General features: G+C 38.9%; 1 pseudogene; it reads right to left on the reverse strand.

Moving 5' to 3' along the window:
• Positions 1–3,346: 3,346 nt before the first annotated feature.
• LOC113897847 overlaps positions 3,347–24,632 on the reverse strand; it is a 168,212-nt pseudogene continuing 146,926 nt past the window's right edge.

Below are 24,632 nucleotides of genomic sequence, written 5' to 3' on the forward strand. Positions count from 1 at the left end.
TAGCAACTGAAACAATTCATCTGGAGTAACAGGTGGGAATGCAGAATGGTGAGTGTGTACATAGGTATGTGGTTAGATGTGGTGGCAGAAATTTGTGGACTTTCTGTTTGATTTGCTTCTATTTTCTCAGTGAAATAAGTAGTGAAATAGTCAACTGATAATGAAGGGGCTTGGACAGACCCACTGAGGTCTATTGAAAATACATCACTCTTGTAGCAGTGCATGATAGGCTGCATGGGGCCGGGCCCACCTGAAGAGACCATTGCAGTATTCTCAGCAGGAGATATGAGTACCTGGTTAGGGAGGTGGTCCTAGACACTGAGAGAATACATCCTAGTTATGTTTTGGAGATAGGACATGCAGAACTCACTGACGGATTGGAAGTGGCTGTGAGGGAAAGGTGGATACCAAGCATAATTATATTTTGAAAAGCATTCTAAAAAGCCAATAAATTACAATGGCTTAAGCTACATGGAAATGAAGGCTTGGGAGCTAATCACAAATGTTGAGGGGGAGAAATAAACAGAAACATTAATTTAGAATTATGAAAAGCAATTGTATCTTAAGTTGCAGATATTAACTACATGCTTATTTTGTTTTGTATAATGCCTAGGATAGAATCCCATGCAAATAGATGCTTAAGAAATGTACTTGACAATGATTCTGCATGATGGATTAATTGCCATTAATTGTTTAAAAACCCTTCTAAATATGTATAAAGGAATTCACAATATTGACAGCCTCTTACATTAAGGTTATATGATTCTGGAGCTTGATGGGAACTTAGATGTCCCGCAGGTAAAATACTGTTTATTAGATAAAAACGTGAAACTGAAACTGAGCAACCCAGGTAGAGGCCTTCCTGGTGAGAGAACTCCCCGTGTGTCCCCTGCTTCTAAGTGATTAAGAAAAAGACTGTGGAAATATACTGTGGCCTTCGAGGCCCTCCATGATTAGACAGAGAAAGAAATAAGCCCAAGCAGGATGATTGGAAAAGCTAAAGAATGCAGAAATAAAGATAAAGGGCAGTCAGGCAGAGAAATAGCCATAACTTAAAATATTAATCAGCCTCAAAGATTCTTGGTTTTGTCTCAAAAGTAAAGTCTAAAGCACATTTCTCAGTTGTTTTACAGAAACCAGACCCCAGCCAGATGGAGAATGATGACCATGAGCATGTAGCCCCTGGAATGGCTGGAGCCTGAGGATTGATAATGTGATCAATCTCTGTGACCTCATCTGGTTACCTCACCACCCACCAATCAGAAAATTGTATGAACTGATTACATTCCCTATGACCCTCATTCTCACTTTGTCTTTAAAAACCCACCCTTAAAAGCCATCAGGAAATTCAGGTCTTTTGAGCATTAGTTGCCCATTCTCCTTGCTTGAGAACTTGCAATAAATGCTACACTTTTCTTCATCATCTGGTATCAATAGATGGGTTTTGCTGTGTGTCTGGGAAGTGGACTCAAGTTTGATTTGGTAACAAAATTGAATATTTTTTATGTCCTGAATCTCTGCTTTCAGCAGAAAAGTAAAAATAGGCAATACTTTAGAATATTGATTTAGTAAAGTTTCACATAGGATCCTATTTTTTTTTTTGGTTTATACCTAACTCAGAGTTTGAGTGGGTGATACTAGACTTTCAATTCTATGCTTTAAAAGAACTTTTGGTATGCCAGTCACCCTTGTTTCTGGTATTTGGTAGTTTCCCCTAAAAAAGCAAACATTGGCAAAGTAATATGGTACAATATAGTTCATATTTTTTATTCATTGTCTTAGAACTTGTTCCTTCATTAACTTAAAATTTTTTTTATGAAGCACTTTCTAAATGTCCAGATTTTTTTTTTAAGCAAGGCATTGTGTTTCCAACTTGAATATCAAGCCCTTTGAGGGTAGGAAAGCTCCTTTATCTCTGAACATGCTAGCATGCTTCACAACAACACAATACATAGTAGCTATTCATGAATGTTTCTTCAAAAAAAAAACTGAAATTCTTAAACTTCAGTTTTTCATTTAGTAGGTGTGCTTTAAAATGTCACGTTTCCCTCTGTGTACAAACATGGATGTAGAGAACCACGTTATCTTTGGATTCACCTACCTTTGACAATTAACTATCTAATTAATTAATCATCTGATAATTAAAGTGACCTCCTTTGGCTGATATTGGATCCGAAGAAAGGTTCAAAAGAAACTCGACACATCTTGTTGTGTCATGTTCCATTCATTGTGAGACACCCCTGCTGTTTCTCACATTATGTCATATATCACATGGTGGAAACGTCAAGTTGAACAAAATGTTCACCAGAACGTTTGTACCGGAAAACAACCCAGTACATTCGATTTATATGAAATCACTCATTCTTCACTCCTTCAAAATGGTACAGTTACTAGGCAAACTTTGCAAATTTAGCATGTTTTAACCATCAACAAATTTAGGACTGCTATTCATCAAGAAATTCACACACTGGACTTAGCCCTTTCCTCAATTTTGAGTTCAGGGTTTTGATTGTGGCACTTTGTACAACATATGAGCTTATGCATCTTATAGTTCTTGCACGATCCTGTATTTCTGTCAACAGAATTCTTAAGTTCTCACAGTGGAAGATATTAAGAACATAGAGTGTTTTGTGGATTTGGGACATACCATTTTTCTCCCTCTGTCTCAAAAAAAGTGATTAATGAGAATTATGACAACCTACTCCAGTACTCTTGCCTGGAAAATCCCATGGATGGAGGAGCCTGGTAGGCTGCAGTCCATGGGGTCGCTAAGAGTCAGACATGACTGAGCGACTTCACTTTCACTTTTCACGCATTGGAGAAGGAAATGGCAACCCACTCCAGTGTTCTTGCCTGGAGAATCCCAGGGATGGGGGAGCCTGGGGGGCTGCCGTCTCTGGGGTCGCACAGAGTCGGACATGACTGAAGCGACTTAGCAGCAGCAGACTTGAAATAGTAACTCTGCAAGAAAATTCTAATTTTATAGTCTTCATTTGGTATTCTATACTCATGGCAGTCTCAGTTATGGCAGTATTATTGCATTTATATTCATGGAAACATTTTTGGTTCCAGGGTGGTGTACTAATTTCCAAAATCAAACTAGGATTCCATGGTCTGTGGAATACAATGAGTCCACAGAAATATAATACATTTTTAAAGATTTTAACAAACAGCATCCATGAGCCCTAACTTGAAACTCCAATTTTCACTTACTGTGATTAATTTATTATGATATTATGGAGTAATATGGAATTTAGAGAGGACCTAAACAGTAAAAGTGACCTATCGCTGACACTAGTCTGCACACTACATGTATTGAAGCGTTTCTTCATCTGATACTGCATCTTTAATAAGCTACAGATGACATGGGTCTCTTCTCAAAGGGGATATTGGCTTTCTGTATATAATTAATAACAAGAAAACTGTATCCTGACTTTAAGATCTGCAGTAGCATCCTGAAACAAAAAGGGCCATAAATTAACATCAATTATGCATTAAAGTTCCAATTAACCCGGCTGACACAGATATACTTTAACAAGGTACATTTAGATAAAAGAAGAAACTCTCTAATTACTTGAAACAGGACCTTATGACCCATTCTGCTCTTTTATCCCAGTTTCAACCTAGTGAAGAATGAAGAGAGAGGGAGAAAGTTCTGCAGAAGGTGACAGTGTAGCAACCAAAAGATATCCTCTGGGATCGCCCTTTGCCATCAAAAACTCTTCATCATGAATATTCTACTGTACTTGTATTCTTAAAAACAAACACCTCCATTGAAGAAGAAGAGCATTTTAAGGTTGAAAAATGGTGTCATCCTTTGAGATTTTCCACTTGAACATGTTGTTCAGTTCAGTACAGTTCAGTTGCTTAGTCGTGTCTGACTCTGCAACCCCATGGAACCTGTTGAGCATATTATAAACAGGAAATGGAAGCCCCCTCATTCTGTCTGCACCTGCTTTAGATTCATTTTCTTTGAGAAAAGCTCATTGGTTACTATTCCCTCTGCATTGCTCATTCTCCACGTCCCTCAAATCTTTGGACAGCCTTTCTGTTTCCGTTTCATTTGGGAAGAGCATTCTGGTCCCCGGTCCCCATCTGTTCTCCAGGTGGCTCTTTGGATTTTGTTCAGTTTCGTCTACTGTCCACTGCCTGGGCATCTTGCCCACTTAGTTCTCTATGTTTTGGTGTACCTCCTGGTATCCTTCGGTCAGCTAGCTTCATCCAAAACTGTATATGTACCTTGTAAGCTGCACATTACATGCACTGAAATATTCCTTCATCTGAAAACACAGAAATAGCAGTCAAAGATGTGTACAGAATGGATCAAAGAGAAAATGTGGTGACTGTGGGCTACAGGGAAAGAGTGGAAGCAGGATATATCCCAATAACCTGAGGAGTCAGAAGAGGAAAGGACACACAGAATAAATTAAGGAGATAATTATCTTTATTGCACTTTTGTCTTTCTGGGTATCATTATCAAATGTTATGCTTTGCTTTCCTGCCGTGATCTCCTATATAATATTTCTTGATTTTCCTGGAGCCTCTGCTCTGACTCACCCTCCACAGTAGATGGAGGAGCCTTGTCTCACTTACCCTGTATTCAATCAGGCTTTCCTACTCATCCCCTTTTCTCCTCCCACCAAATAGCCCGAGGCATAAATACTTTCCTTCAGGCTCTTCCTTGCGTATATCCAAAACGAGACTGACTTTTTATAGATATGAACTCAGCTTTTAGCCAAATATGAAATTTTAAAAAATCAAGAAATGCATCTAAATAAAGCAGAATTTCTACTTATACATTTGAATAAATATATCCAAGTTCTTTCAGGGCCACAGATATATGTGAATAGATTCTTAGATCTAAGTATGAAGCAAGTATCTAGAACAAATGCTTATGAATAAAGATGAAAGTAGGCATATAGAAATTATGTGTCAACAACATATGTGGCCAGTGAAATTGTCTTGGAATATGATTCTGACCCTGTTTCTGTGTCTTTTGTTTTGTTGACAAAGGAAAGTGATAGTAAAAGCATAAGACGAAGGATGTTCATCCAGCTTGGAGGTTGATATCTAAGGTTAATTGGTTTGCGCTGAGGCTGATGGGGGAAGGACAGTCACCCTGCAGCAGATAAAGAAGTCCCCAGGAACAACTTTATTTGAAAGTTGATTTTCTGCCCTTAACCCATTTGCCTGTGTGTTCAGGCCCAGGGCTTCCAAGAGTTTTCCCATCCCCAAGTTTGTGTTTTTTCTGAGCTTGATTTGACAATCCAACTCTGTCCTTTGGCACTCCACTTAATATGTCTTTAGCCTGCCTCAAAGATAATGAAAAAGGTCTTATAAGCTTCCAAATAGAAAGAACAAGTTATGCAAAAAGGTAAAAAGACTTAGACTGCCTTGTTCTTTTCTGTTGAAACATTAAATTCAGAAGACTGTGAAATATATAGCATCTACAGAAGACTGCAATAAAATTATTGTAACCCAAGCCATGTGAGAGGAAAAAGGAAACAAACCTGCAAACCTTTGATCAAACAACTGGTCCAGGCCACCCACGCCTGTCACCTGGATTACGGCAGTAGCCTACTCACGAGTCTGTTCTCCACATAACATCCTGAACGATTCTTTTAAAAGATTGCTCAGATCACACCACTTCTGCTCACAAACTCCTTAAGTGGTTCCGAAAGCAGCCTTTCCCTTTCTTTTCTCACTTCGTCTTCGACTCACCCTCCTGTTCACGCCTCTCCAGTCACAGCAGCCTTCTTGCTGTCAGCCTGGGATTCACTTTACCTGATCCTCACATGGTTCCCTCCCTTCCTTCAGCTCTTCTTTCTATTACTGTTTGATCAAGGAAAACTCCATGTATTTTAATAAAATGGCAATCCCCTACCCCAACTCTCAGTCATTCTCTATCTTCCTAATTCTGCTTTATTTCCTACCTAGCACTTTTTATCTGCTTTCCTGTGTATTTGTTTATTGTATGTTTTCTCCTTTTAGAATACATGTGTCATGAAGACGGGGTTTTTGTGTTCATTGTTACAACCTAGAACAAAGCCTAATAAGCTCCCACCATTTGTATAATGAAGGGAAAAGGTACAAGAAATTCTTCATGGAGAAAAAAAAAAAGACATCTGTTAATATGCAGGGACTCAGAGGCCAGATTATCCCCAAACACCAATTTTTGAGAAAGATCTTGGAATCACCCAGAAGGCCTGTTAAAAAAGAGTATATGTTAAGGTCCCGGATCATCAGAATCATTCTTTCCTTAAGAAAAATCTAGAATCTGAGTATTTCAAGCTATTAACTGAATATTTCTAAAGGGCCTTATGTAATTGATAATAAAGAATATAGCAGAAGTTTGGAAATCTCTGTGAGTCTATCTTAAAACAAATGAATCTGAATAGACTTCAGTTCAGTTCAGTTCAGTTCAGTCGCTCAGTCGTGTCCAACTCTTTGCGACCCCATGAATCATAGCACGCCAGGCCTCCCTGTCCATCACCAACTCCCGGAGTTCACTGAGACTCACATCCATCAAGTCAGTGATGCCATCCAGCCATCTCATCCTCTATCGAATGTTTTCTGAGAGCATCACTATGTTATAGCACTAAATCATAACTGATATTTATATTGATAATCAAATCCCTTGAAAAGGTAATATACGCATCTGAATGCAGAGTTCCAAAGAATAGCAAGAAGTAATAAGAAAGCCTTCTTAAGTGAACAATGCAAAAAAATAGAGGAAAACAATCGAATGGGAAAGACTAGAGATCTCTTCAAGAAAATTAGAGATACCAAAGGAACATTTCATGCAAAGATGGGCTCAATAAAGGACAGAAAAGGTAGAAGCAGATCTAACAGAAGCAGAAGATATTAAGAAAAGGTGGCAAGAATATACAGAGAGCTATACAAAAAAGATTTTCATGAACCAGATAACCACGACGGTGTGATCACACCTAGAGCTAGACATTCTAGAGTGCGAAGTCAAGTGGGCCTTAGGAAGCATCACTAAGAACAAAGCTAGTGGAGGTGATGGAATCCCAGTTGAGCTATTTCAAATCCTAAAAGATGATGCTGTGAAAGTGTTGCACTCAATATGTCAGCAAATTTGGAAAACTCAGCATTGGCCACAGGACTGGAAAAGGTCAGTTTTCATTCCAATCTCAAAGAAGGGCAATGCCAAAGAATGTTCAAACTACTGCACAATTGTGCTCATTTCACATGCCAGCAAGGTAATGCTCAAAATCCTTCAAACTAGGCTTGAATAGTACATGAACTGAGAACTTCCAGATGTTCAAACTGGATTTAGAAAAGGTAGAGGAACCACAGATCAAATTTCCAACATCCATTGGATAATCGAAAAAGAGAATTCCATAAAAAGATCTACTTTTGCTTCATTGACTATGCTAAAGCCTCTGACTGTGTGGATCACAACAAACTGTGGAAAATTATTAGAGATGGAAATACCAGGCCACCTTACCTGCCTCCTGAGAAACCTGTATGCAGGTCAAGAACCAACAGTTAGAATTGGACATGGAACAACAGACTGGTTCCAAATTGGGAAAGGAGTGCGTCAAGGCTGTACATTGTTACCCTGCTTATTTAACTTATATGCAGAGTACATCATGTGAAATGCTGGGCTGGATGAAGCACAAGCTGGAATCAAGATTGCCGGGAGAAATATCAATAACCTCAGCTATGCAGATGAAAACACCCTTATGGCAGAAAGTGAAGAAGAACTAAAGAGCCTCTTGATGAAAGTGAAAGGAAAGTGAAAAAGTTGGCCAAAAGCTCAACATTCGGAAAACTAAGATCATGGCATCCGGTCCCATCACTTCATGGCAAATAGAGTGGAAACAGTGTCAGGCTTTATTTTTTGGGGCCCCAAAATCACTGCAGATGGTGACTGCAGCCATGAAATTAAAAGACACTTGCTTCTTGGAAGGAAAGCTATGACCAACCTAGACAGCATGTTAAAAAGCTGACACATTATTTTACCAACAAAGGTCTGTCTAGTCTAAGCTATGGTTTTTCCAATAGTCATGTATGGATGTGAGAGTTGGACTATAAAGAAAGCTGAGCGCCGAAGAATTGATGTTTTTGAACTGTGGTGTTGGAGAAGACTCTTAAGAGTCCCTTGGACTGCAAGGAGATCCAACCAGTCAATCCTTAAAGAAATCAGTCCTGAATATTCATTGGAAGGACTGATGCTTAAGCTGAAGCTCCAATACTTTGGCCACCTGATGGGAAGAAATGACTCATTTGAAAAGACCCCGATGCTGGGAAAGATTGAAGGTGGGAGGAGAAGGGGATGACAGAGGATGAGATTTGGATGGCATCACCAATGGGATGGACCAGAGTTTGAGTAGGCTACGGGAGTTGGTGATGCACAGGGAAGCCTGGCGTGCTACAGTCCATGGGGTCGAAAAGAGTCAGACACGACTGAGCAGTTGAAATGAACTGAAGAGGAACTAAAGAGCCTTTTGATGAAGGTGAAAGAGGCAAGTGAAAAAGCTGGCTTAAAACTCAACATTCAAAAAACTAAGATCAAGGCATCCGGTCCCATCTCTTCATGGCAAATAGATGGGGAAACAATGGAAACAGTGATAGACTTTATTTTCTTGGGGTCCAAAATCACTCTGGATGGAGGCTGCAGCCAGGAAATTAAAAGACACTTGCTCGTTGGAAGAATAGCTATGATAAACCTAGACAGCATATTAAAAAGGAGAGACATCACTTTGCCCACAAAGGTCCATCTAATCAAAGCTATTGCTTTTCCAGTAGTCATGTATGAATGTGAGAATTGGACCATAAAGAAGGCTGAATGCCAAAGAATTGATACTTTTGAACTGTGGTGTTGGAGAAGACTCTTGAGAGTCCCTTGGACTGCAAGGAGATTATATCAATCAATCCTAAAGGGAATCAACCCTGAGTATTCATTGGAAGAACTGATGCTGAAGCTGACCTGATGCAAAGTGCAGACTCATTGGAAAAGACCCTGAATGATTGAAGGAAAGATTGAAGGCAGGAAGAGAAGGGGACAATAGAAGATGAGATGGTTGGATGGCATAACTGATTCAATGGACATGAGTTTGAGCAGACTCTGGGAGGTGGTGGGGGACAGGGAAGCCTGGTATGCTGCAGTCCATGGGATTGCGGAGTCAGACACGACTGAGCAACTGAAAACAACAAATATTTATACACATCTTAGAAAAAAAGCTAATTATGTCCACCATACTCAATTTAAGTAGGCGGGGAATTGTTAAAATGACCAAACATGGTTAACACAAAATGCTGTTTGATATTTAAAGCAACCAATTTTTTGGAAAATATAATTATGGAAAAAATAGTATATTAGATAAGTAGGGTACTATAGCATAAAATAAGATCTTTGAACACAAAATGCCTATAATCTTGGTGGAGAGAAAAAGCATAAAAGCATGAAATTAACAGTAAAGAAACAGTGCTATTGTACACGCTACCTGTTCACTCTGTATCACACAGTAGCTTCATCAATGAAATGGATATAATAATGCAGTCCTCAGTTCAGTTAGTTCAGTCGCTCAGTCGTGTCCAACTCTTTGCAACCCCATGAATCACAGCACGCCAGGCCATCCTGTCCATCACCAGCTCCCGGAGTTCACTCAGACTCACGTCCATCGAGTCAGTGATGCCATCCAGCCATCTCATCCTCTGTCGTCCCCTTCTCCTCCTGCCCCCAATCCCTCCCAGCATCAGAGTCTTTTCCAATGAGTCAACTCTTCGCATGAGGTCGCCAAAGTACTGGAGTTTCAGCTTTACTATCATTCCTTCCAAAGAAATCCCAGGGCTGATCTCCTTCAGAAAGGACTGGTTGGATCTCCTTGCAGTCCAAGGGCCTCTCAAGAGTCTTCTCCAACACCACAGTTCAAAAGCATCAATTCTTCAGCGCTCAGCTTTCTTCACAGTCCAACTCTCACATCCATACATGACCACTAGAAAAACCATAGCCTTGACTAGACAGATCTTTGTTGGCAAAGTATTTCTCTGCTCTTCAATATGCTATCTAGGTTGGTCATAACTTTCCTTCCAAGGAGTAAGCGACTTTTAATTTCGTGGCTGCAGTCACCATCTGAGTGATTTTGGAGCCCCCGAAAATAAAATCTGACACTGTTTTCACTGTTTCCCCATCTATTTCCCATGAAGCGATGGGACCAGATGCCATGATCTTAGTTTTCTGAAGGTTGAGCTTTAAGCCAACTTTTTCACTCTCCTCTTTCACTCTCATCAAGAGGCTTTTGAGTTCCTCTTCACTTTCTGCCATAAGGGGTGTTATCTGCATATCTGAGGTTATTGATATTTCTCCCAGCAATCTTGATTCCAGCTTGTGCTTCTTCCAGCCCAGTGTTTCTCATGATGTCCTCTGCATATAAAGGTTTGAAGATTGAAGGAGATAATTGATGTTCTGGATAAGTGACATATAATGCAGAGACATTACTTTGCCAACAAAGGTCTGTCTAGTCAAGGCTATGGTTTTTCTAGTGGTCATGTGTGGATGTGAGAGTGGACTGTGAAGAAAGCTGAGCACCAAAGAATTGATGCTTTTGAACTGTGATGTTGGAGAAGACTCTTGAGAATCCCTTGGACTGCAAGGAGATCCATCCAGTTCTTTCTGAAGGAGATCAGCCCTGGGATTTCTTTGGAAGGAACGATGGTAAAGTTGAAACTCCAGTACTTTGGCCACCTCATGTGAAGAGTTGACTCATTGGAAAAGACTCTGATGCTGGGAGGGACTGGGGGAAGGAGAAGAAGGGGATGACAGAGGATGAGATGGCTGGATGGCATCACTGACTCGATGGACGTGAGTCTGAGTGAACTCCGGGAGTTGGTGATGGACAGGGAGGCCTGGCGCGCTGTGATTCATGGGGTTGCAAAGAGTTGGACACGACTGAGCGACTGAACTGAATTTAACTGAACTGAATGCCACTAAGTGAGGAATGACAAAGGTTTGAAGGTAAAAGTAATGGCTGAAGATCGGCATAGACAGGGAAACCTTATGGAGATGGAGAAATTGAAACTTGCTCTTGAAGAAAAAGGAAAATTCTAGGTAGGCAGATCAGTGAAGGAGGAAAAAATCAAAGCAGTTTGGAGAGATGACGAGGAGACCATCTGACTGAAGTGTGGGTCATAAAAGTCAAGGTTAACTAAGTAGATGTACTTCTTAAAGTGGAAAATAGATATAAACAATGAGAAACTGAACAATATCCTGTGATTCTACCAGAGATAACTACATTGCTGTATATACTTGCTTCTAGCTTTTTTCCCCTATGCAGATATTTACTTTTATATTTAAAACATACAATACTATATACACAGTCTTACAACTTACATTTAACACTGCTATTTGCATGCCATTACATATCCCTTGGGAAAATGTTTTCTGTGGCCACATAATACCAAATTTTGTGATCTTGCTATGAGTTAATCAGCCTATGTTTTTTTCTGAATTTTAGTTTGCTGTATTCTTTTTCTCTTCTAATATATAATACTACCATGAGAATAATTTTTTAAAAAGCTGATTTTTTTCCTCCATAAAATGAATTACTAGAAAGGACACATCTTGGTCCAAAATATATGAATATTTTATGTTATTGATATATTTTGTTTAATATTCTGAAAGCTGTGTCAGTGTACATTTCTTTCTTTCTTTATTTTTTCAGTATACATTTCTACTACCAGGATATGAGAGTGTGAATATCATTACACTCTTGGCAGAGAAATTTGGAATCTGTGGAATTCTTGATCAGAGGAAGAGCAGTTTCTCAGCAGTAAGTGGATGGATCAGGGGAAGAGATACTGGAGCCATAAAGCAATGCTGGGGTATTATGAACAGGTATGGAGTTTCAGTGGTCCAAGTAAGAATAGAGAGGAAGGAGTAAATCTACGAAATTTTCCCTGCTTTCTCTTGTCCCTTTCTCCCTCCTTCCCTTTCTCATTCTCTGCTTCGTAATAACTTGTTTTCCCCCTTTATTAAAAAAAATATATATATATCATAATAGAATATTTATAAAATACAGAAATATATAAGTTAATGTTTTATTATGCCTTTCCAATCTTTTTCAACATGTCAACCAATATATTTAAGAAATATTTTCCCAATTAAACATTCTTTGCAAAAATGAAAGCATTTCCTTTCATGGGTGCAATAATCTATATATTCATTTGCCATTGATGGATATATATGCCAAAGATTTTCTATCTTTGTTCAAATTATCTTTATTTTTGATTTTACTGTAGTTAAAGGAATTACTGAGTAAATGGTATAGATAGATTTTAGATTTAAAAAGCATTTTAAAGCATCATTAACAGGTTTCATTACATGCACACACACACATACACACAGCTAGAAAAAGTAAAAAATGATCCCTCTGTTTCTAAACCTCAAGAATGAATCACAACAGAAATTCCAAATAAGAACTGGCTTTGGAGGGAAGTTGGCAAGCTCCGTTTTTGAACCTAAACTGAACAAATAAACATATACAAATGAAAGTGAAAATGAGGATAAAAGTGGTTTAAAAAAGTGAAGAGTTCAATAAATCCTATTTTCAATTTTGACATTTTATATTATAGCATATTAATCAAAATCATAAGAAAAATATAGATATCTAAGACTCTATTTTATCTTAAACACTGCAACATTATTTATGTAAATAATCCCAGTGGAAAAGTTGAAGAAAAATATGTGAGATTTTATCGTCTTTAAAGTTTTATGCTTACTCTATCTTCAGCCCTTCTTGTATGCAAATGCTACTTAATCATTACTTAAGGAACATTAGTATATATCACTGTGACTCCTTTTTATTTGTGAATGGAAGAATAACTGTCTTTTTCTATATGAAGTGGGCTTCCCAGGTGGCTCAGTGGAAAAGAATCCTCCTACTACTGTTGGAGACACAGGAGACACAGGTTTGATCCCTGGGTTGGGAAGATCCCCAGAGCAGGAAATGGCAACCCTCTCCAGTATTCTTGCGTGGAAAATTTCATGGACAGAAGAGCCTGGAGGGCTGCAGTCCATGGGGTCACAGAGTCGAACGTGACAGAGCATACGTGCACATATGCATCTATGTGAGGTAGCCAGTTACGAAGACTTTTCCCAACCAAGAATAGCACATGAAACTGATCCATCTGGTCAAAAGCTACCCGAGTGGATTGGTGTAAAATTCAGTTAACTCCATCTTCCAGTACCTCAGCTGACCCTATCTTATTTAAAGCTGTCTTGACTCCCCCCCTGCTCTTTTTTCCCTTCCTATATTTTTACTAGAAAAATAAATACTTCCTCTAGAAGTAAGAAAGAAAAAATTTCAAAATTTCTCAGTAGTATCTTAGATTACAGAGAGTCAGCTTACCAAATTAGAGTTGTGTTGTCACTGATTGATTGCCACAACAAATCTTATAAATAGATTGGCCTACTCATTAAGACCTGTACCTTTTTGAAGGACTAAGTTTGAGTCAAAGAATGGATTAGAGCTTTGCTAAAATATGATATCTCTGTTGTCTCCAGTGCTTTCTCTTGCTGTGGCAATTGAAAGTGTCTCAGTATTTTTATTCTAATGTACTTTAAAGGAATATATATATTTTTCCTTTCTTCATTACCGAATTGATGGTGCAGTCATTTGTCTCATGGTTTTGAAACAAAGCTTGAATTGATGATCATTTTCTTGTGTGGTGTAAATTTTTAGTTAGGTAGTAGGGGCTGAGCTTCTTTGTCTCTCATTTGTTCTGAATGCTATGAATATATTCATTAAGAAACACTTAATGGATGCCTTTCACATGGCAAACTCTCTCTAAGTACGTGAGGCATCTGCTAGGTATGTGATACTGAAAAAAAGTTGACTTGGTCCTGGTCGTTATGGATCTTAAGGTTTATGAGAAAGAATAAAGTAATGAGCACAGAAATCAACATATAATTATAAAAGATGTTATATAGCTAACAGGATGCTTTCTGAAGTCCTGAATGATAGATCAAGAATGAGAGACATGAGTACAATTAGGATGCTACATCAGCATTCCAGGTTAGTCATCAAAACTGCTGTTGAAAATTATCTTTAATCCAAGATATTTACTTACAAGATGGAGTAGATCATTCATATTTTAAAATTTTATCTCAATTTCCAATATGTTTTGGCACTTGGTATCGCACTTCTCTGACATCCTATGTAGCTCTATGACAGTGAGCCAGTGTAAGTTATCTTCTCCAGAGCAACTAATTATTGGGTTGGCCAAAAAGTTCATATGAGTCTTGCCATATATCTTATGGAAAACCTCAATGAACTTTTTGGCCAACCCAATATATTGACCGTTTGCATAGGGCAGTTTTTTAAAAAAACAGAATCTCTTGAATTGGCAATAATTTCTGAATATACATGTGCTACGTCACTTCAGTTGTGTCTGACTCTTTGCAACCCCATGGACTGTAAGCTGTCAGGCTCCTCTGTCCATGGGACTTTCCAGGCAAGAATACTGGAATGGGTTGCCATTTCCTTCTTCAGGGATCTTCCTGACCTAGGGATCAAACCTGCTTCTCTTACATCTCCTGCATTGGCAGGGGGTTCTTTATCCCTAGCGCCACCTGGGAATATACAAGGATTTGTTAATTTCTCCATGTAGTTTTTTAAAAAATTAATTTATTTTTGGCTGTGTTGGGTCTTCATTGCTGAGTGAGGGCTTCTCATTGCAGTGTCTTCTCTTGTTGTGAGAACAGGCTCTATGCTTTTGGACTTCAATAGTTGCAGCACATGTAACTCCCTGTAGTTTTATCAGTATTTGCTTATATATTTAGTTGGTTGAGGGTATATATATTTAAAATTGTTGCATAATTCTGAACAATTGAGCATTTTAGTGTGTGTGTGTGTGTGTTAACTTGCTTCAGTCATGTCTGACTCTTTGAGACTCTGTGGACTTTAGCCTGCCAGGCCCCTCTGTCCAAGGGTTTCTCCAGGCAAGAATACTGGAATGGGTTGCCATATACTGCTCCAGGGGATCTTCCCGACTCAGAGACTGAACCCATGTTTCTATGTCTCTTGCATTGGCAGGCAGGTCTTTACCACTAGTGCCAGAGCATTTTATCTTTATGTAGTAAACTCTAATTTCTAATAGAATTGTCACATTCTATTTTGGCTGATAATATAGAAACTTCAGATTTTTGTTTTCCAGGAAGAGTTGATTTCTACTTTATTTTAGTGAATCTCTTGTAAACCACATATATCTTGGTCTTTGTATTTTTTCTAGTGTGTTACATTCTGATCTTTTGTCTTTAAATTGGTAAGTTTAGTCTACTGAAGTTTTTCTTTTAAAGTTATTGATATTTTTGGGTTTTCTATCATCTTTCTTTTGTTTTCCTCCCTTTCCTGCTTTTGTCCCATTTACAACCCTGAACATGTAATCTTACTATTTTATACCAGTAATCTTCAATCCTCTATTAACCAGAATCACCTGGGAGATTTTTAAAAAATATTAATATTCAGGGTCCATCTCTAGGGTTTTTATGTGAGGTCTGGAGTAGGGCCTTGACATTGGTATTTTTGAAAATTCCCTAGGTGGTATATGTTTATCTATATTATAGGTATTTTTGGGCATTCAGAATTTTTTTATCTCCTTCCAAAGTCACATCATAACCACCCCCAATACCTGGAGAAGCAATCTTTCTTTAGCTATTCTAATGAAATTCTTGAAATAACCTGTTTTGGAATTGGTATTCATGCTATTTCCACTCTATTCTCTTGGAACTGTCTCTGTGACTTGATTCCCATTCCTACTGCTTCGCAGCTGCTGGACTCCCACACTCGTATCTTGACAGAGTCAGGTATTTCTGGTATTTAGAGTTAGGTATTGTTTAGGTCTGATCTTTTGGCTGTTAGATCCTCTAATGGAGTTCAGAGTTGGGGGCAGCTTAAACTTAAGTTCACTTGATCCTCTTAGTTTCTGTTAGACTCCTTCTTCTATTCCTTAGGAAATACCTATTTCTACTCCTTAACCCCTCAGCAGATTTGCTTTTTGCTAGACTCTGGTCTACCAACTTGTTGTTGAAGATGCTAATAATAACATCATTGAAATATTTACTGGAAAGCTACAGATTCTGGTAGCTCTGGAATGTGGAGTTTATTCTGTTAAAGCTAATAGTGAACAATAATGTTCTTGAATCCTGTAGTTCTCAAACTGAGAACTTATTAGAAATAAACATTCTCTGGTCCTCTTCCAGAACTACTGAATCAGAAATACTGGAAGGTGAGATCCAGCAATCTGTGTTTTAATAATCTGCCAGCTGATTTAACACTCAGGTAAGTTTGAGAGCCCTACTGTAATCCAAGAGGTTTTCAATGTTCAATCTAATTAAGGACACAGGAAAATTTACAGTGGAAACTGGTTAATTAACTAGAAAATCAAGAATTGTACAACCAAGACTCAAAAATAGAATACACTATTCTGTGGGTGGTACTGTATTTTCCAGTTTGGTATTTTAATTTACTTTGAACACTACCCCACTATTTAGGCTAATCTTCACATGAATCTGTTTTTCTTGAAAGTTAGTATATGTATTTAGTCAAGTGGGAGAGTCAAAGCAAGAATTGTGAACAAATTATCTAAGTGGAATGTGGACTTGTACTAGATTATTCACAGCCAAACCCTCCTGTACAGAAACAGTTACCATGGTCTTTTAAAATGAATAGCACAGGGAATGTAGCCAACATTTTATAATAATTTTATATGGAATATAATCTATAAAAATATTGACTCAGTATGTTGTACACCTGGGACTAATATAATATTGTAAGTCAACTGTACTTCAATAAAAAATAAAGTTTAATATGGAGTCAGGTTCTTCTTCTGTTTCTACTATCCCTGGTTTCCAAAACAGGAATTAAAAAAACTCTGTTAGCACTTGCTAAGCATACAACAGTACACAAAGCTCTATGTTATAATAAATATGTACAGCAAAGCCTTCTCTTTGTAAAATTTGGTTCTTCTCTTTGAAAAAAGTAATTTAGGGCTGGAAAAAATATGACATCTAGAATCTGAGATATCACACACTTGCTTTAACTCTAAATTTATTTTAAAAGTTCACTTTTATTCTGTTTGCTAGTTGTTACACTCATTTTGCTTAGAGTACCTTTTAGCTATCCAAATAACTTTTAATGGAAACATTTTTTTTTTTCACCAGTAGTAAACTGAAGGAAAAGAAGATAATTCAGTCACTGATTTTTTTCCACCAAAATCTATCTTCATACATGCAATATCTTCTCTTAAGAAAAAATAACTCAGGTTTTCTGTTTATATTAATGAACCTTAACAGGGTCATTAAGGTTGTTGGTGGGACTGTGAGCCACATGCAGGAAGTGTCATGAGCTCTATAGCCACAGTGTAATGGGAGGTGGGAGATGGGGAGGGAGACACACACATGTGATTTCATAGCACGGTGGACCATACATTTAGGAGATCATAGAGTGAGAACAAGCATGGTAGAGCCATGTAAACAAGCACTTGGACATTTCTGGGATGTTTAAGTGTTAGTGGGGGCTTCCCTGGTGGCTCAGTGGTGAAGAATCTGCCTGCTAATGCAGGAGACGTGAGTTTCATCCCTGGGTGGGGAAGATCCCCTAGAGAAGGAAATGGCCCTCGAGTATTCTTGCCTGGGAAATTCCATGGACAGAGGAGCCTGGTGGGCTACAGTCCATAGCGTTGCAAAATACTCAGATACAACTTAGTGACTAAACAACAATAACACCTGCTTGTGGAGGGTATTATGCACATATTATTGGGGAAAGTAAACATTTCTTTAGAGATGTATTTGACTACAACTCTGTAACTAAACACTAGATTAAAGGAACAAGGGACTCCCATGTGTGACGGTCACCTCACTGCTAGAGCTTCCGTGGATATGGAATGACCTTCCAGTTCAGACCTTGTAACTCCTTGTTCCTGGCAGTTTGATTTTCCTAGAGTCCCAGGAGTTCCAGCTACATGATCCAGTTTCTTTTTTTCCTCGCTACCCCCAATATATGTAAGTGAAAACAAAACAGGAGTTATTGTTCTTCAAGGGGGGATCAAGCTTATAAAATTGCAAAATACTCCTAAATTCTCAAATGCATCTGCAGGTTAACTAGGAGTCCAGTAGATGTTCTTTATAGGGTCAGACCAACCTCTTCACATCACAGGATTCATTCCCTTCCATGTATGGCCTGCTCTGCTTTCTCTCGTCTCCTTCTGCTTCCCTGTAGCCTCAGACCCTCAGGCCTCCCAAGCAAATGCATTTAGTAACCTGTCAAATCATCTCAATCTCACCCCGAGAAGTCTCTTAGGCTATTATTTCTTGTTTACACTGCCTTCACCTCACATGTTCATCAAACCACCCTGCAGTCAGGGTCTGCTGGAATTCCCAATACTGTCATGATATCATCCTGAATAGACCTGCAACAGGTCACAAGCTCTTTCAGGCTCCAAGCAGTCTGCATAAAGAAATTCCATGATTTTCTCCCCCCTTCTACCACTTGCACTGTGTTGTAAGTGGAATTAATGGAGATGTGTTCATTTCTTTGATTTATATGTAGCTAATTGTTCCTATGCTGCTGCTGCTAAGTCGCTTCAGTCGTGTCTGACTCTGTGCGATCCCGTAGACGGCAGCCAGTCAGGCTTCCCTGTCCCTGGGATTCTCCAGGCAAGAACACTGGAGTGGGTTGCCATTTCATTCTCCAATGAATGAAAGTGAAACGTGAAAGTGAAGTCGCTCAGTCGTGTCTGACTCGTCGCGACCCCATGGACTACAGCCTACTAGGCTCCTCCGTTCATGGGATTTTCCAGGCAAGAGTACTGGAGTGGGGTGCCATTGCCTTCTCCAAATAGTTCCTGTATAGACACTTAATTTTGTTGTGTTAGAGTTGTCACTGATTTTAAGAGCTTGGAGTTTAGATGTGTGTTCTACCTTGTCTGAATGGTGCTCATCTATACATGCAGCTGAGCACTTCATAATGATGATAGGATGAACATTTTACCTTTGAGTCTGACTTGTACTGTCCTGAAAGGCTGAAGTCCAGTTCCTCAGAATAGCTGGTTGTTAAATCCCTTTCTACAATCTATAGAATTTGTATATTGGTTTATGTCTCTAACATTCAATTTTGGGGTTCAAAATGGTATCCTTCCATTACAAAATTCTGTACCAAAGGTAATATTCTGTTTTGTCTGATGATAAAATCTTCTACCATAGCCACTCAAGGATATTTAAAATGAGAAAGGAAAATGCTTCCTTTATGTAATAAGAATTATAGCTTACATTTTTTTTCTCTTTTTTTAAAAATTTTATTTTATTTTTAAACTTTACATAATTGTATTAGTTTTGCCAAATATCAAAATGAATCCGCCACAGGTATACACGTGCTCCCCATCCTGAACGCTCCTCCCTCCTCCCTCCCCACACCATCCCTCTGGGTCGTCCCAGTGCACCAGCCCCAAGCATCCAGTATGGTGCATCGAACCTGGACTGGCATCTCATTTCATACATGATATTTTACATGTTTCAATGCCATTCTCCCAAATCTTCCCACCCTCTCCCTCTCCCACAGAGTCCATAAGACTGTTCTATACATCAGTGTCTCTTTTGCTGTCTCGTACACAGGGTTTGACACTATGGAAAGTAGGCATTGGGATAGCATCTTTTCTCTCTAAATATATCCTTGGCTTTCAATTATTCTTTCTACTTCACCAAAATGGTTTTAAAAATTCTTCCATCTTCACAATGTTTTCCTTTATGTTGGATTGGCAGGACCACCTTGAGCCCATCCCTCAGCTCTCATCAGCAAACATCATTTCAAGAGAAACATAAACTGGGGCAGTCTGAGTGCAAAGGAGTCTCTTTGAGAAACTATTATGATGCCACAGGAATGTGGCTTAAAATTAAAGCATGTCTCAGATAACAGGTGGCCACTGTTAACTCTATAACTTCCACAGGAAATAGAAGCCTAAAATAAAAAGTAAGGACCTTCCTTTGAGGGTGAAGGATCAGGCCCTACTCCAGGAAACACCAGCAAGATGCTGTGGAAGCACCATGGTTAGACTGCCAGATACTTGTGACTTTGGAAAATCCTTTTGCTCCTGTGGGTTTCAGTACCCAACTCTGTTTTGTCTGGAGATTTTCTAAGGTTTTAAACTTATTTGTCAAAATATATTTATGAGAACCTACAGAGTTTCAGGCACTTGAGATGAAATGTTAAATAATGGAGATAGAGTTTCCAGTCTCCCAGAACTCAGGGATCAGTTCAGTTCAGTTCAGTCACTCAGTTGTGTCTGACTCTTTGTGACCCCATGGACTGCAGCACACCAGACTTCACTGTTCATCACCAACTCCTGGAGTTTACTCAGACTCATGTCCATTGAGTCATCGATGGCTTCCAACCAGCTCATCTTCTGTCATCCCCCTTTCCTCCTGCCCTCAATCTTTCCCAGCATCAGGATCTTTTCCAATGAGTCAGTCTTTGCATCAGGTGGTCAAAGTACTGGAGTTTCAGCTTCAGCATCAGTCCTTCCAATGAGTCTTCAGGACTGATCTCCTTCAGAATGGACTGGTTGGATCTCCTTGCAGTCCAAGGGACTCTCAAGAGTCTTCTCCAACACCATAGTTCAAAAGCATCAATTCTTCGGTGCTCAGCTTTCTTTATAGTCCAACTGTCACATATATACATGACTACTGGAAAAACCATAGTTTGACTAGATGGACCTTTGTGGGTAATGTAATGTCTCTGCTTTTTAATATGCTGTCTAGATTGGTCATAATTTTTCTTCCAAAGAGCAAGTATCTTTTAATTTCATGGCTGCAGTCACCATCTGCAGTGATTTTGGAGCCCAGAAAAATAAAATCTAACACTGTTTCCATTGTTTCCCCATCTATTTGCCATGATGTGATGGGACCAGATGTCATGATCTTAGTTTTCTGAATGTTGAGCTTTAAGCCAACTTTTTAACTCTCACTTTCATCAAGAGGCTCTTTAGTTCTTCTTCACTTTCTGCTCTAAGGGTGGTGTCATTTGCATATCTGAGGTTATTGATATTTCCCCCAGCAATCTTGATTCCAGCTTGTGCTTCATCTAGCCCAGCATTTCTCATGATGTACTCTGCATATAAGTTAAATGAACAGGGTGACAATATACAGCCTTGATTCACTTCTTTCCCAATTTGGAACCAGTCTGTTGTTCAATGTCCAGCTCTAACTGTTGCTTCTTGACCTGCATACAGATTTCTCAGGAGGCAGGTAAGGTGGTCTGGTATTCCCATCTCTTTCAGAATTTTCCACAGTTTGTTGTGATCCATAGTCAGAGGCTTTGGCATAGTCAATAAAGCAGAAGTAGATGTTTTTCTGGAACTCTCTTGCTTTTTCAATTATCCAAAGGATGTTGGCAATTTGATCTCTGGTTTCTCTGCCTTTTCTAAATCCAGCTTGAACATTGGGAAGTTAACGGTTCACATATGTTGAAGTCTTGCTTGAAGAATTTTGAGCAATACTTTGCTAGCATGTGAGATGAGTGCAATTGTGTGGTGGTTTGAACATTCTTTGGCATTGCCTTTCTTTGGGATTGGAATGCAAACTAAACTTTTCCAGTCCTGTGGCCACTGCTGAGTTTTCCAAATTTGCTGGCATATTGAGTGCAGCACTTTCACAGAATCATCTTTTAGAATTTGAAATAGCTCAGCTAGAATTCCATCACCTCCACGTGCTTTGTTCTTAGTGATGCTTCCTAAGACCCACTTGACTTCGCATTCCAGGATGTCTAGCTCTAGGTAAGTGATCACAACATCATGGTTATCTGGGTCATGAAGATCTTTTTTGTATAGCTCTTCTGTGTATTGTTGCCACCTCTTAATATCTTCTGCTTCTGTTAGGTCCATACCATTTCTGTCCTTTATTGCACCCATCTTTGCATGAAATGTTCCCTTGTTATCCCTAATTTTCTTGAAGAAATCTCTAGTCTTTCCAATTGTATTATTTTCCTTTATTCCTTTGCATTGATCACTGAGGAAGGCTTTCTTACCTCTCCTTGCTATTCTTTGTAACTCTGCATTCACATGGGTATATCTTTCTTTTTCTCCTTTGCCTTTCATTTTCCTTCTTTTCTCAGCTATTTGTAAGGCCTCCTCAGGCAACCATTTTGCCTTTTCGCATTTCTTTTTATTGGGCATGGTCTTGATTCCTGCCTCCTGTACTGTGTCATGACCTCCGTCCATAGTTCTTCAGGCACTCTGTCTATCAGATCTAATCCTTCAATCTATTTGTCACTTACACCATATAGTCGTAAGGGATTTAATTTAGGTCATACCTCAATGGTCTAGCGGTTTTCCCTACTTCCTTCAATTTAAGTCTGAATTTGGCAATAAGGAGTCCATGATTTGAGCCACAGTCAGCTCCTGGTCTTGTTTTTGTTGACTGTATAGAGCTTCTCCATCTTTGGCTGCAAAGAATATAATCAATCTGATTTCAGTATTGACAATCTGGTGATGTCCACGTGTAGAGTCTTGTCTTGTGTTGTTGGAAGAGGGTGTTTGCTATGACCAGCGCGTTCTCTTGGCAGAACTCAGCCTTTGCCCTGCTTCATTCTGTATTCCAAGGCCAAATTTGCCTGTTACCCCAGGTGTTTCTTGACTTCCTACTTTTGCATTCCAGTCCCCTATAATGAAAAGGACATTGTTTTGGGTGTTAGTTCTAAAAGGTCTTATAGGTCTTCATAGAACCGTTCAACTTCAGCTTCTTCAGCATTACTGGTCGGGGCATAGACTTGGATTACTGTGATACTGAATGGTTTGCCTTGGAAACGAACAGAGATCATTCTGTTGTTTTTGAGATTGCATCCAAGTTCTGCATTTTGGACTCTTTTGTTGACTATGATGGTTACTGTATTTCTTCTAAGGGTTTCTAGCCCACAGCAGTAGATATAATGATCATCTGAGTTAAATTCACCCATTCCAGTCCATTTTAGTTTGCTGATTCCTAAAATGTCAATATTCACTCTTGCTGTCTCCCGTTTGACCACTTCCAATTTGCCTTGATTTATGGACCTAACACTCCAGGTTCCTATGCAATATTGCTCTTTACAGCATCAGAATTTACTTCCATCATCAGTCACATCCACAACTGGGTGTTGTTTTTGCTTTGGCTCATCTCTTCATTCTCTCTGGAGTTATTCCTTCACTGATCTCCAGTAGCATATTGGGCACCTACCAACCTAGGGAGTTCATCTTCCAGTGTCCTATCTTTTTGCCTTTTCATACTGTTCATGAGGGTTCTCAAGCAAGAATACTGAGGTGGTTTGCCTTCTCCAGTGGACCACATTTTGTCAGACCTCTCCACCATGACCCTCTGTCTTGGGTGGCCCTACATGGCATGGGTCATAGTTTCATTGAATTAGACACGGCTGTGGTCCATGTGATCAGATTGTGATAGTTTGCATTTAATAGTCTGTCTATGGAAGGAAGTTACCAATTACATTTAATAAGGGTTTTAGTTTACTGTTAGCCTTTGGATCGTACCATCTTATTCCAAGTCATACTTCTTTTGTCCTTTTTCTACTTACTGGTCTTCCTCAACCATTCCCAGACAGATACAACATTGCACCAAATTAAACACTTGTCTAATATGATGTGTAAAAAAAATGCCAAGTGTATTTTATTATAATTTGTTTTGATTAATTGTGGTCAATATTGTCTGCATTCATGGGTGTAATTCAGGGAGGGAGAACAGATATTGGTGACCACATTTGGGTCTTATTGCTGTGTCATAGTTATAAAGCTGTATGGATAAAATACAGGTCAAAATAAATCACAGCTAAAATTTCTTCTCAGTCTTATAAAAAATCAGTCTACATAAATGTATCTATTGCATTTAAGCAGTGGGTTTTTTATTTTTGAGAGCCAATATGTGCTATTTCTCTACAAAAACAGCTATGTTTAAAGCTTAATGAAGTAGGAAAGGCATTCAGGAAGAGCTAGAGCCAACATCTTGTATATTTGAACCTGTCTGTTCTGCCAGTGACCCATAGAGTGAAGAGCTGTGTCAGCTAATCATTTAGCTGACCATTGCTGACAGACAAATACCTCATGCTGAGCTGGGAGGGAATGTCACAAAAGCATCAGAAGTCAACAAGGTGACACAATTCCTGTGGGGTCCTGTGCTTATTTTTGCCTTGGCTTGGAGCTGAGCAACTGCATATAAAAATGCATCTTATCTGCAAATAACATACACATTTTAAGACTTTAAATTAGTTTGTTTTCAGAGGTGTTTTTGAAACTACTTGGACACATATTTTTCCAATGATGGTAATTAGCTGATTAATAATATCACAGTCATCAAAAGAGATAGCATGTTTTCAAAATCATGCAACAATAGATAAGCCCTTACATGGCTTTAAATGGAACACCTAATAATTATAACCTTGTAGCTACAAGGGAAGATATGTTTTCAACAGTAAACACCAACACAGAAAATCAAAACAAAAATTTGTCAACAGAAGACCGCCCTGCTCATAAGACTGCTAAGCCAGATAGCAGCTGTTAATTTAATGTATTGTTTCAGAGGACATAGTACTCTAATGAAACCACAGAGGTAGTGGTTTCCAACACTGTCAATA

The sequence above is a fragment of the Bos indicus x Bos taurus genome, chromosome 1, assembly GCF_003369695.1.
Source record: "Bos indicus x Bos taurus breed Angus x Brahman F1 hybrid chromosome 1, Bos_hybrid_MaternalHap_v2.0, whole genome shotgun sequence".
NCBI lineage: Eukaryota > Metazoa > Chordata > Mammalia > Artiodactyla > Bovidae > Bos > Bos indicus x Bos taurus.